The sequence below is a fragment of the Melozone crissalis genome, unplaced genomic scaffold, assembly GCF_028551555.1.
Source record: "Melozone crissalis strain CALT ecotype California unplaced genomic scaffold, PUWL_Pcris_2 ptg000243l_1, whole genome shotgun sequence".
Classification (NCBI taxonomy): Eukaryota; Metazoa; Chordata; class Aves; order Passeriformes; family Passerellidae; genus Melozone; species Melozone crissalis.
Window position 1 is genome coordinate 205,391 of NW_026536002.1, and position 15,109 is coordinate 220,499.

Sequence of the window (15,109 nt, forward strand, 5' to 3'; positions counted from 1 at the left end):
ATCAGAAGAAAAATTACCATTTCAGATGGGGAAGATGCACTTACTGGACAGAATTTCACCACACTTTGACCAATATTTCCTCTTACAAGTTGATTGGGAAAGGAATAGAGAGAAAGCAGGATTGTCTGTTGGATGAAGAAGTTTATCAGGCAAGGGTATAATTCAACTTAGGGAAAAACCCCCAAATATCTATGGGGATTTTATGCCCATAGATACTGTACAACAGGCCGTGACTGTATTAGAGATGTATAGGGGATTGTCTTAAAAATAAAACTCTGGAGAAAGATACAGTTTATTAACTTATTTCAAATTAACTGCAACACAGGACATCTGAAAAAGTCTGTATACATGCCAATAACTTCTTCTTTTTGGTGTTGATGTAATAATGGAAAAAAAGAGGCCTCCTTCTCTTAATAAGGCTTCATAGATTTCTAAATGCTGTACTGAGGGAGAAAAACTGTAAGAGTCCCAAAAAATTTTAAGTCCTGCACTCAGCACAACAGTGTTTATGCAGAAGTCATTGAGGTTCTTTGTTGTAGTTTTCTACACTCTCACAAAGTACTTCTTTCCTCATTTGAATTTGTAAATGACTCCTGTACATTTGCATAGGGAAGCACAAAGCCACTGTTATTCCCAAACTCGTGCTCAGCCCAGCTGCATATTGGGCCCTGCTTTGCCATGCACTGCTCTTCCATGCCTGTGCCCTCTCATGACTCAGTACCTCCCTGCAAACACCACCCTGCAGCCTTTGTCTTTTCCCACTGATCTTACTACAAATACTTCCCTCAACAGCTACACCAATGATTTTGTACCACTCTCTGCTGAGGAATTGGGAGTTTTCACAGACTCCAGCCTTCCCTGTGTCTTTTTTTATTGCAGCATGGAAACACGTGGCTCAGTTTCAAGTGTCTAATTGACAATATCTACAAGTGCTGCTGAGAGGTTCAATTGTATTTGTGCCATCTGATAATCTGATTGTATTTTATTTAAGACTCGAGAGCACTTCAGATGTCAACAGATGGCAGCAGATATTCTTTGGAGAAAAAACCCAGCCCAGTAATTCTGTTTCTTTTAGAGAGTTCTCTTGCCATTTATTGAGGTAGAGTTTGAATGTAGGGGCTGGAATGAAATGAAAAAAAACCTTGAGCAGTTGCAAAAGACTAAGAGTGGATGGATTTGCTTTGTTCATCAAGAAAGTTTTGGTTAATTACAGATGTGTTTCATGCAAGAGATTCAGGTTTCATAATCCATGTGCTGGATATAGGCACAAAACTGCCCTTCATACCCTATCCTGCAAAAGGATTTGCCTTAATGAATGGGAAAGGCTTTGCTTCCCCACTGCAGATGAGGTTACTGCATTGTGGGATTATACCTTGGAATACAGACTCCAAGTGATTTTGATTATTTAGATCTTAATTGGCCTCAAGAGAGCTTGGATGTCCATAAAAATAGTAAATCTTAATTGCTTCTTTTGGTTAAGAATACCTTGGATAACCAATGGATTCAGTTGGAGCAGAAGAGATTAGCTAAAGTTTAAATGCAGGGCAAAGAACTTTTGCTTGTCTTATAATGGAAGAGCATTATAACTGATAAAAATATAAAGTGGTTCTATTCTTACAGCTATTTCAGTGCTTTTATCTGTACAGCTATTTCAGTGCTTTTATCTGTGATTTTTTTCATAACCACTTTAAACCACAAGCCACTTCAGCTTTTAATATTAATGCTTTCACAGGAGTGGAAAGAGAATGAAACAGAACTTCTCATTGTTTAAGAGATGTGTTCCTCCACTCCTAGTTTATTAATCTTAACAGAAAACACCTTTATTGAAAAGATAGGTTTCATTATAAGGAAAGAAAAAAATTAGAATATTCTTTGAAATGGTCCTGGAATTCAAGGTGTGCTGTGAGAAAAATATTACATACATCCTCAGCTCCTGCACCCATTTCCAAATTGCCATCTGGTGTGCATACATTGTGCACTTGTACAATAACATGCAGAGCTAACACTGTTCTAAAATAGAAGTTATGAAAATTCAGTAAAATCTATCATAGCTGCCGACTCATTTTTCCCTGCAGCTTTTGAACAGACATGTTTCCATTATCTTCATCTCACATTGTAGTGTTCAAAAAGGAAGATGTACAGTGTGAAAATGAATTAAAGAATAATTACCTTTCAGCCCTTAGTACATGACTGGTAGGGATAAGATCCAAGTCAACTACAAAATGTTTTTGAAGCCTTCTCCCTCCTTCTGTTCTGCTGCTACCTGGTTTTATCAATGAATCAAGCGTTTGGTGGAGGTTCGGCCAATGGATGAATTTTGTCTGCAGGAAATCCATATGGATTTTGTGGATGCTTACAAGATGTGCAAGAGGCTGACAATATGGTTAACATACTGTTACCCTTATAATAAAGATAACATATATTAAAAAGGCAGAAAATACAACCTGACTCAAATATGCCAATTTATATCAACTCACTAAACCTTGACTTGACTTAAGCAGCAAAGCCATTTCAATACTGGTGGGGATTTTTTTCTCTTAACTGTTTGGTGAAAGGGCAACAAAATTTACACTGCAAAGTGAACTGAATTCCTACTCCCAGAGAACTTAAAACAGTAGAAGGAATTACAGCTGCTTCAACAGTGCATGTTCACCATCCTTCATTACACACACACAGGGGACATCAGGCTATGATGTGCCTTTAACATTTTCTGAAGCAAATCTTCAATAGGAGAGATATGTGTCTTGGTAGGTGCATAGGGATTACTGATAGTATTCAGAACCAAACTGCATTTCGTACATACCCCTTTTTGGTTTCATTTAATTCCAGTACTCTTAAAAAAAAAAAAAAAGAACAATTCAAGCCTTTTACAGTATGAGCACTATGTTCCCTTTGAGAATGTGCATATAAATGGAAAAGAAAAAAGTAAAAACTAGTTGTCTGGGGAAACATTAATGCATTTAGCAGTGGTTATTGTTCAAACACAGATTCTGCTGCATACCATTATGTCAAATAATAATATCATTTTCCCTTTAAAATTGCAAGAATTAGAAAGAGATTATAATTAAGGCAATGCTTTGACCTCCCAGTGTTTCATGATCCAAACAAACCAAGGCAAAACAAAGATTCCCACATGAACTGTAGCAGATCCATTCATGCATCAGTAGAAAGCAAATTCCACCAAATTCAGCATCTCAGCCCTTGCCCCTCAGCTTTTCTTCAGCTCTTTTCTGGGTACTAGAAGAGGGTCCCATGTTCTGTTCTGGCCTGACAGGGCAGGATCCCAGGATCTCAGGAACTTGCCAGCCATCTGTCAAATGAGACCTTATGAAGTGGAAGGAGAGCTTGTGCCTGGGGGAAGGGGTTGCTCGGTGTTTGTATTTGGTGTGACAAGGAAATCTCAATTCACATAAATCTCGTACACCCTTCTGTAGGGGGATACAATATAAGAAAATAAAGGGAGTATAGAAAGTAATCTTACCCCTTAAGGAGCTGCAGCTGTAGCCAATAAGAAGAGTGCTATAAAAGAGTGGGTTGGTTGGTTGGTTGAGGGCACCTGGAGTCAGTTGGCTGCTGTGAGAGGGAGGAAGAGCCAGTGCTTTGAGGAGCTGCTTGTGAGAAACTTCAAGGAGGTATGAGGTCCTAGCAATCAGGAACCTTTGCACTATTATGGTAATAGAATTCTTGCAGTATAATGGCAACGCTCTTCCGTTCCCCGGGGAGTGTGAGCAAGTGGCTGCATGGCACTTACTTGCCAGGTGGGGTTAACCCACAACAGTTCCCATTTAACAGTCTTCTTTCATACCCCTCATTTATTCTTTCCATAGGGAGGAGAATGGTGTCAGGTCACTATCAGTTGTCAACAAGTCACAAGAAAATATGAATTTCCTCTTCAATATGAGCGCTTACTAAAGGCATCAAAGCTGAGGTTTGTACTTGTGTAGATTCAGATCTGCATTAGCGATGTGATCCATACGATGAAGAGATGCCGCATCAATGCTATGGCAAACACTAAACTATGGAAGGGGGAAGCTGTCCAAAGCAGGCAGGTCAGTTTTAAGCTCTCAATTTGGACCTGCAAGTGGGAGTGGCTTGCACTCACTCAGACAAAGAAATGAATTCTGATTATGACTGGTCACAAGTGCTCTTGTACAATTACCCTGGTTCATTAGTGGTTTCCTGGCTGGAATGCTCACATCCAGCCAGTGATTTCCTATGCTCAGCCTGAGAGTAAGTGAACTACTGCCAGCTGCAGATGTTTAATGCTGTCCATTCTCCCAATAGTCTCAGTTTCAGAAATGCTGCTGTAAGCCTGCTGATTTGGGCCATGTGATGTTTTACATAATCAATTAATGTGCTAAAATAATTTGTATACATTTTCTGTAAGCTCTGATTTACTGTCCTGCAGAAGATTCAGGCACAGAGATTGACACTCAAGTGTGCATGTGGACAACACCCAGCGCTGCAGTTGGAGTAGCCAAATGCTCTATGAATAACTAGTAATTCTATTGGTATGGAATAACACAGCCTATTCCTGAAGGAAATGGTCAATAAAGAGGAGATGCATTAGTGTCTGCATCTGGAACTCATCACTGTCAATGTTTCCAAGAATATTCCCACCCTTTCCCCTGAAGTGTGTTGGAAAATGTAGAGAGGTAAAGAGCTATTCTGAAGTGACAGAATGGCAAAATCCCAAAGGACAAGATGCCTGATTTACTTTTAAAACAATTTTAAAGTTTTTGTGCACTTTTAGCATAGAGATTTATTCCTCCTTCCCCATCCCTCAGGTGTAAATAGAGTAACTGAATGTAGCACAAGTAGTTTTGAGCCCAGGATAATGGAATGAGTGTGTGAGAGGAAGAAAACTCCATAGACTCCTAAGAAATGGTAAAGTACCAGGGCAGATATTAATATTTTTGAGAAGGGATAACAGTATTTAATATAAATTAAAGTAGGAAATATCATTGCAACAGAAGAAATGAGGTCTTATGTTTCAGACTGCTTCATTTTTTTCTACTGAGGTGTCCTGTTAAAGGCAGGGAACCTTTCACAGCTGACTTATTTCGTTGTTCTGTTAAACTTATGGGATTTTTTTAAAACAGTGATTCAAACAGCTTTTTAAATATCCTTAATTAGTGCATCAAATACATTTTGTAAGATTAAGAAGCATTTTCTGCTATGAATTAGGCACTTCTGAAGGTTTATTTGCAGTTTCACTGTAAATTGTTCTTTTGAAAGTTTCAGACAAAAAGACTAAACAAAGCCTGTATGAAACCAAGCACCAAGTGCTGTGGTGTCTGTATGCTGTAAAGTTGTGTATGGCTCTGGAAATGACAGACCATATTTAGCAGTGATAAAGGTGGTGTTTGAGCAAGGAACAGCAGTTGTGAGAAATACAGATCAGGCCTTTAGTGGGGGTAGAGAAAAGAGGGTGGAGAATCCTGCATCTTTTTTTTTTTCCTATCACTGAGGAAAATATTGTAACAAAAAAGCATGTGGTTATCTTGTTTCCATAGAATAGGGGCTGGTACTTTAAATTCTACATATATGTATTGGTTACCAGGTTGACTTCAATATCTGAGGCAAATTTATCCATGTCAGAGTCCCAGTGAGGAGTGCCAAGGAGAGGTACGTGCATAACAACAGCTGAAGGTTTGCTGCTACATCCTTCTTACAAAAGAATCTGCCCGGAAACAACTTCTTGGTAGGGAGAAACTTGTTTGTTCCACCTGAGCTGACTCTGGCAAATTTTAGGGAGGGAGGGTGCAGCTAAGCAGGCCCTTGATCTGGCAGGCAGCTGGGAAAAGCACCTGCAGGATCTGCAGCATCAGTGTCTGTTCCTGTTTCATAGAACCTTGGCAAATAATCCTGGAAAGGGCTTTATTTCCTCTGCTCCAAACCTCAACATTACCTCATTCAAAAGCTTACTTTAGAGGAGGAGAGTTTCAAGGTGTAACAACTCCCAAGATTCTTTTCACAAAGCCATTTGCTACTGTAGCAGTGCCTTCCAAATCAAGTCTATATTGTGAACTCCGTCTCTCATTTATATAAACTACAGCCAAAATTCCCTCCCCGAGCTCAGAAGTGTGTTAGAAATGGCTTGAATACTGAGGTCTGTGTGGACTGCTGTTGTCTTGTGCTTTTTCAAGAAGCCAATAGTAGCCCATTCCTTCTTGTCCTGTTCTCTGATGGGCTCTGCCGTGATCTGTCTCCATTCACCATTGCGGACTTGGCTTCCTACGCTCACCAAGGTGACACAAACTCTGCTTTTGGTTTCAGCTTGGCTTGCCCAAGTTCAAGAGTGCAAAGCGCTCCAAGGAGCCCATGTTCCTGCCTGCCCAAGAAGCTCCTGTGTGCCAGCTTTGCCTTTCACACTCAGAGCTAACAATCCCTGTGAAAGGGCTCCCCTCTGAAGGGAAGGCACCAAAACTCCAACGCTGTGGTGGTGGAGCTCAGGGGAGCCCCTGGCACAGTGCTGCCCCAGGGAAGCTCCAGTGCATTTCCAGCCCAGCTCTGCTGGTTCTTTTTTCCACAGCTTTGCATTTTTATTGCTTTTCGCAGACTGATGACTCCATCTGACAAAATACAAGCATCCTGTTATGACTCACTTTATGTATATTTTATTCTCATTGATTTTTACTTTGTCCTTCATCTTTCTTTCCAATGAACCTTCCTTTCAATATCCACTTATCTGTTTTCCTTTCATGACACATCTCTCTTTCATTCCTGGCATCCATCATTTCTGGTACTTTGTTTTAGCACTGATTGCTTTTTCCTTCTGATTTTAGCATTCCTAGATATTGGCCTCCCTACACTTATGATGCTTCTGTGGTTCCATGGTTTCTAGTAGATCTCAGTAGTCTTTCATTTTTAAAATAAACAAAATTCTCCTGAATTAAGAAAATTCTCCTGAATTTTCTTTTGCTTTCTTGATGAAGGCTGACCTGAATTCTTTCATCTGATTAAGAGATTTGTGCCCACCTTCACTCTAAGCACAGATGTATTTTTATGAGTAGGATACAATGCATGCTGGGTGGGAACTGTCATGAGAAGAAGGAAAATGGAATGTAAGTACTTCCAGTTGAGTTCCAGACATAAGAAATCTCTATTTTAGTCTTGATTTGCAACTGAAATGTTCATTTGTATGAAGAATTTGCTCAGCTGCCAAAATCTGTAAGCCATGTTAGATATTTCCATTTGGTGCTGACATTGAGAACAACATTTGTGAGAGAATGACAGGAGGTGAAAAATCGAATTTGTGTGTGTTCCTAATTTTCCCTCCCTGAAAACAGGTCACAAGAGAAAAACAATAGCCAAGTAAAATGCTGATATATCCAATGTTAGCAATTTCTTCCTGATCTGCTTTCTGCTTTTCCATGTTAAGCTGGTTTTCCTCTTTTCATGTAAACCTGGATTCTTCAAATGTGTAAGACAAGTGACTGTTCTGGGACAATCCAGGAAAACACAGCCATGCTTGTGACTTTGCTCTTCCCACAAATAGGAAATGTATTTTCATTTAAGTAGATAATGCCTTTCAGTTAACGTTAAGTGGAGCCCTCAGGAGTAGCAATAATATTCTATGTATCATGAAATTATGGAAAGAGCAATCCAGAACAGATGTGAACAGCATAGTTAAGGATAAAATTTTAAATGAAGCTTCATGTCCCTGAATTTTAATTTCAAAATAGTCTTCTAAAAGTTTCCTTTGGATTTTCCTTTCAAATCAACACTGAAATCAATATGTGATTTCTCAGAGTTTGGCATAAAAAGTTGTTTTGGGGAGAACTTCAGCTCAGCTTAGCTTGAGCAGCTCCTCATTCTCCAGGAGGAGCAAATAAGGGTGAGGACAAGCAGAAAAAATTGGAAGCACATGTTTGGATCCCATTTTTTTAGGAGTTTTATGAATCCAGTATGGAGCAGGGACATGATACTGAGCTGTTAGTTTGACACAATTGGAGATTTTGTGTTCAATAATGAATATTACTTACAATGCCCAAGGAAGCAGTTTGGGTTAAAACTAATGGGTTCTTGCTGGACTCAGAAAGTACCTGGGGTTGAAGAAATACAGATAATGAACACATTGAGTATCCCAGATTTCTCCTTAGGTGCTTTCTGTTCAGGACTTCTCTTTGAGTCCAATAAACAATTTTAATTGAAACATCAGTATTGATCTTTTATGAACTTCATCTGTGGGCTCCTTATGGGAAAGGCTGTTGCATGAGATTATTGGTGATATGAAACAGTGGCTATCACATTTTTCAGCATCTGTTGATAACGCTTTTCCTCACTAGACTTTCTATGTGAGAAATGTCTTTCTTTGTCTCTTCCTTACAACATGGCTGGTACTAATTGGTATTATAGCAGTAAGTGAAGAGAGTGTTTTACCAAGAAGCAAACATTGTCTGAAATGCACATTTTGTGAGCAGATTGAAAAGGCCAAAGCCAAGATCCAAGAGAGGCAATGGCTTTTCCAGGTTACACAGCAGGTCAGTAATTTGTGAGAGCTCGGGTGCGCTGACAGCAGCAGTTGGAGTGTGCACCCCATGAGTTCTGCCTATCTCATCTTTGTTAATTGGAGATTCAGTCCTGTTAGGCCTCAAGCTGGTTTCCATACTTCTCCCAAATGAAGTTTGGTTGGAAAGTTGACCTTGTAATGGCTGATCATTTTTATGGGCTAGGCAGCATCAAGATGTGCAGCATCGTTCCTGCATTTCCTCCTGCAACAGGCATTGATTCCCAGGCTGAGGGAAAGCTGGCAAACTCATTTATTTAGTATGAATGTTATGTAAGAGTATGTATCCCATCCTGTGTGTTTCTGTTTGTGCAACATCAGGCGGGGGAGGAAGAAAAGGCAATCGGAGAGATTACTGTCCTTAGTGTGGGGATAATGCCATTTATTCCCCTTATCATTTTTTCACTGACAGGCCACTGTTTCCCAAAAGGTTTGATTAGGCTTTTAATTCACTTGAGCTGGAAGTGATGTGACCTCTAATTAAGTTTATTTTGTTTCTTCTGGCAGTATAATAATGAATGTATTCAAATGAGACTCGCGGATCAACACACCCAAGCAAGTTAGCAGCTAACAATGAAGGTTGTCAGTAGATGTGAAATGGGCTTTAAAAGGGAAGTTTTTAGCCTTAAAATTCATCTGGTTTTGTGAGCAGAAATTACTGAGGCGAGTTCCCATCGTGTGTGCATGACAGTACTTGGCCCAAATCACTGAAACTCCCCAATCAATGTCAGCTCAGTGCCTCACGGGCTGGCCAAGTTGGAGTGTTCACTAATGTGTGTCTTTGTGCCAATTATTTCTATGGTAGTGATTATTGCTGGCTTTATGAGAGCACCCAGGTATCCCAGATAATAAGATGTTCCCAGGACCCTGAGCAGGATCTGATGGCAGAATTGATTGCAAAGTTGTACCCAACAAGTTTAACACCAAGCTGCATCTTGCTTCAGAATGAGATTGGAAGAAATTAAATCCTATTTTCATGGGTGATGAGGACGAACTTTTCCAGGACCACAAATGAAACCTGCAGCAGTTGCAGGAAGGAAAAGAACTTTGAAATGCCACAGGAACATAGGATTTCTGAAGTACAACATTATTCTTCCTTTTGTAACTTCTGTTTAACAAGTTTCTAGGTTGTATCAGGCAGGAAGAATGTTTTCTCACTCATATACAACATTAAAAGATAGATATTCCACAGCTGCCAATGTTGCCACAATAATTTTCTAGATGAATGTTATTTTAAGCGTTATGATTGAAGTGAATGAAATGAAAGAAAAATATATTGAAAGGTAAGCATGTTTCAGATTGTATTAAAACTTAGTTTTTCTTTTTTCCCTGAAGAGCTTTACTTTTACTGACTTGAATGGACAAATGGTTTCTGTGGGTAGTATTGCGTAAGATTGGTGCTGTCACTGCAAAGTTCTACAAAATGTTTGGTAGAAAAAGTTCATAGGTTTTATCTTGTTGGTGAGGCATTTTTAAACTATTTTTCCCCTCCAGATAAATTTGCAAAATTCTCTTCAGTTAAACTCTGTGGAGGGACAGAATGTAAGAGAACAGTGCAGAAGGCAGTCTCACGCCTGAGGAGTTGCAGCTGTACCAAAGATCAGGAGCAGCCCTGCCCTTAACAGGCCACAGCTGCGCCCAATGAGAAGACGAGTGCTACGAAAGAGTGGCTGAGCTGGGTGAGGGGAGAGTTGGAGCAGCTGGCTGTGAAGGAGGAGTCAGTGCTGTGAGGATCTGCCCCTGGGAAATCACCGAGAAGGTAGGGAGCTTTTGCAATGAGATGACAACAAAACTCTTACAGGAGTCACAGGGGCCATAGAAACAGATCGAATTCGATGGGAACAAACCATTGAGACGAAGTGTAACCCTACCAAGGCCGCTCCCTAGCCCTGTCCCAAGTGCCCCATCCACCCTTTTGTAAATCTCTCTGGGAGCACTGACTCCACCCCTGACCCCTGGGAAGCCTGTTCCAGGGTCTGACCGACCTCTTTTTGAAGAAATGTTTCCAAATAACCTAAACCTCCGCGGGCAGAACCTGAATCTCTTTCATCCTGAATCTGTTACTTGTGAGAAGACCCCATCAGGAAAATCTCCTTCCTACAAGGTGGCTGTAAAGAAAAGAAAGGTGACTGCAAGAGCATTCTCTGTAAAAAATGGCTGGAAGGAATTCTGCAGTAAAGGAAAAAATAAAATAAGGAAGGGAGCCATAATAGGCTGAAATGGGAGTGAGCTGGTAGGTGAGGAAAAAGCAAAAACCTGTTTGTGAGGAAGTCAAAGATGGAAAGCAAATGGAGAAGTGTTCAGAGAGCAATCCAAATAGCAGCCCTTGTGAAGGAAGGCCTGAGAAATAGAAATCAATGCTACAGTTGGTGTCTGTGCAATGGAAGAGTGGAGACAGATGATGGGATGGATTGGTATTTCTGCAGGTGTTTTTGTAGCGTTGTGTTTAGTTATCACTTGTCCTTACTTACCCGGAGTCCTGAAAGACTCCCAGAAGAACATCAGTCCTTTGGGGCTCCCGTATGTTGGGTCTGTTTCACCAATTCAACAACTGTTTAGCAAATGAGAAAACAATCTTGTTTTGAGCAGAACAAAGGAGTCATTAATTCATATTGCCAGTGGAAAAAGAAATCACATTGATAAAGCAGGGCACATTTTCTTGATTTAATTTAAATTATGTATTTATGAACTTTTCTCTTTTGTCGCTACTTTTAATAAAGTTAGTGAAACAGGAATGTTATTATGTCAATATCAATAATATTTTCTCTGCCGATCGAAACAAAATGACAGTTGCTAAAGCACAGCTTGTTGCATAAAATGTTAAGACTAATCTGATCATATTTACATTATGTTGGAATTCTATTAATCATACAAAAACTTGAAAGCTTTTATCAGTTACCTCACCATGCCAGGCAACATAATTTAGCTAGGGCTACATCTTCTTGCTTCTATTAGACATTAAGTTTACTCCTTTGCTGATTTTCTAAAAGCTTTTTACTGCGACATTTGACTTCTACTTATTGAGGATAAACTATTGTGCCCTGAATTATTTTTCTTTTTATTATTTCTGGATGTCATCCAGGTACCTGCAATGTAGAGACCTGGATTGTGGAGACAAAATGCAAATAGAATTCTTTCTGTCTTTTAACATACCTTGAGAGTTCAGGAACATGGGAAATACTTGTCATTTAATGGAGTTACACTGCTTGTGTCGTGTCTCATTTTGCTTGCTGGAGTAGAACACTGCTGAAAGTAGCACAAAGTATTTAAAATGTCACTTATTTGTAAGCTGAATGGTTATTTTAAAAGAAACAGAAGTGGTATCTATTGGTACCTTTGATTAAACGTTCCAGAAGGTGTTGGGGATAAATCTTGCAAAAACATTACTGAGGTCAGCATTTTTCCATGGAAAGTGAAAGGAAGGTTTGATTTGTGGGAGGGAAATTTTAGCACAATAAAATAGAGGAAAAATTAATTTTGTGTTAAAGAATAATGTGCATGGGCAGGGAATGAGAATTCAAGATTCATCTTAACTGCAATCACTTTAGAGTCAAGAAAATGTAATTGCCTCGAAAAAGGATCATATTACCAATTCATTAGTACTGAGTTTTTTGGCTTGGAGTTTGTGAAGTGCCTAAAATTCTTTGAAGCAACTTTTAGAAAATTAGATAAAATCAGGACATTATTCTTTGAAGAGACTTGTGCATCATACCCTTGATTCCATTGAAATACCAGCTATTAAAAAAAATACACTTCTTCAAGCACACTGTGTTGCAAAGATGTTGGCATAAAATATAAAACTTTGTATTTTGTTTCTTACCAGTAGAGGCATAAAGACAATGTTCAAGATCTGTCTTTCAACTTTGTATTTTGCAACAGTATTTTTTAGCAACTGTAGCTTTTGGATCAACAGTCTGGTATAAGTTTCTGATTTTATAAATGAACATGAAAAACTGTTTGTGCGACCCAAATATTTGAAAGTTCATTCCACTTCTTTCAAGTTAAAAAGAACCTGGTCAGCTCAAAATGCCAGGACCTCTGAATTCTGGTGGTGCTATATTAAATCAGGTAAATGTGTCTAGTTTGCAGTTAATTATGGAAAATAAAAAAGAAAAGAAAAAACAAAATCATTGAAACAAGGAATTCTTTTCCAGCAGCTTCAGACAGGCACTTCATATCTTTAAAGCAATGGAGACCTATTTGCTGCCTCACAACAGGAATGTGGGTCTACCTTTTTTCCCATTTAACTGAGAATATTCCAAGGCTCTCCTGAGAGCTGAGAGAGAAGGGAGAGAGCCCTGCTGAAGGTGGTTCAGAATTTATGTGCTGCAGTGCTCTCTAGAGGTCCTTTTTCCTCCACTGGCTATAGAGGGAGTCCAGAGGAAGCTGATTGAAATGCCTCAGCTTGGGGCTTCCAATCATGTGGCAAGAGAGGAAAAAACCATAAGGGAAAGAAATTGTGATACAACTATTATATACATACATAAATATATATATTTTATATATATATATAGAGAGAGAGAGAGAGAGAGTTACTTTTTAAAGTGCTCTGTAAGGTTGTGTTTATGTTTTCCTCTTAAAAACATTGGAAAAAAAAGGCACCAAAGTTAAAGCATTGTTTCACCAGAACACTTGAGGTGAAACAGTAGGCTATTCAATTTTGCTCAAAAATTAGATATGTTTTTCTCTAGATCCCATTCTTCCTCAGCATTCTGAAGACAGTAATTTAATTATTTCAGGTGTTATTCAGGTGTTATTGAACACTATTTTTTTTCTATTTTTTTCCTTGCAACTGTGGGCTGTGAATGCAGGCAAGTTACAATTTTTGCCACAAGTAAGTCACACCCTGTAAACTCCGTATTTTTCCCTGTAAGTGCGCTTTCCTTGTGCTCATAACCTGCAGTGTCTTCCTAGCTTCTCATTGGTTTTGGCAAGAAAAGATGAGTTTTTTATGTGGGTTTTGGACATGCACTTGCATTCTGAGCTAACTTTCTAAAGGCCAAATGCTAATTTGGGTCTGTGCTCAGGAATTGGTGTCACAGGCTGGAGAAGGCTGGCAGGTGAGCATGTGGTGTGGAAATTAGGGCAGGCTTGTCAAGCAGTACGCTTGAAATGAAAGATTAATAAGCCTGTCTGTAGTCAATGAGAGCACCTGGCCCAAGAAATCCCCTTCTGTTAGTGTCAAAACCTGAGTGTTGATGGTTTGTACTCAGATTTTGCTATGGCCACAGTGAGTTTGTGCTAAACTAAGGGGTGTATGGCAGCAAAGGAACTTTAGGTAGCCTGCAGATTATCAGCCCATGATAATAAATGTTAGCTTTACATAAGCCTTAATTTGTGATGACCGCATTAAATTCCCTTTATTCCACCTGTCTCATCTAATTTCTGCAATTGTTGTATTTGTCTGAGAACTTTGAAGCGTGGAAAGAATGAGATTTCTTACAGAAGCTGTAAGATGCCTGTAAGTGTTACTCATATCTCTGGATTTGCACCCTTTACTGCCTTGGAAAATTCCCCAGCTGAGTGTGAAACAATCCAGCCTGCTGTGGCTCAACACCCATGCTGGAGTTTCAATGGATCTCCTCATGTTAGTGCAGTTTGGTTTCTAAATCCGTGTCTGCTGACACATCACAAAAATATTTTTTTTTACTACTGGAAGTTGTTTTTGCCTTTTCCTCTGGTCTGTCCCAATCTGGGGCCGTGCAGCTACTTGGCATCACATTTTGCCAGGGAAGGGAGGAACTGCTGTTTAACAGCTGCTCCAGGCCCCTCAGACTTCACTCAAGCTGCTACTTCATAGAACAGGAAAGGCAGAGGTCTTTGTGTACATCACCTTTTTTTTTTCTTTCATGCAAAATCTTTCATCTGGCTGAAAAACAAAAAAGCTTTCTCAGCAAAACAGATCATCCTCCATTGCATTGTCCAGAGTGAGCTGCTTTTCCAGTTGAAAGCAGTCACCTGTACTGCTTTGCGTTTTAGCTTCTCCTTTGCATTCATGAAGTGGCAATTTTTATTCTTTTAAAAATGTTGATAACTCAGAAGGAAACACCTCAGGTGTTTAACATCCAGTTAATCCTATTGACAGTAGAATTTAGCACCATGACAGTAAAATCCATTTTACCTCACCATTTATTACTGGGAAACGCCTTCCTTCTCCTGATAATGACAATGAAAAATCCTTTTTCAAGGGCATTGTTTGACTTCTGATTTAATGTAAGTCTTTTTCTAAAAATCCCCAGATCCTGCTTTGTTTACACAGTATCATCTGTTTAACATCATTGCTCTTAAGAGGTTGCTTTTTGATAGATCGGACCAGATATTTAGCATTTGCTTTTGCTTGTTCCAGCTTCTCCATGTAATTGTATCATGTGATAAAAGGCTCCATGAAAAAAGAAAATGCCCCCTGGATAAGGACTATCATCACTTTCCCCCTCACTTACTCTGCTTCATTTTCATGAGGAAGCAGAGCTGCTAGAAATTTCCTTCACCAATGGCACAGGTTTCCAGTCCTGCTTCCTATTTGGAAAGGCAGTTCTTCATATCTGGAGCATTCACAGCGAGATTCAATACAAGTCATGAACAAAGATCAGTGCACAA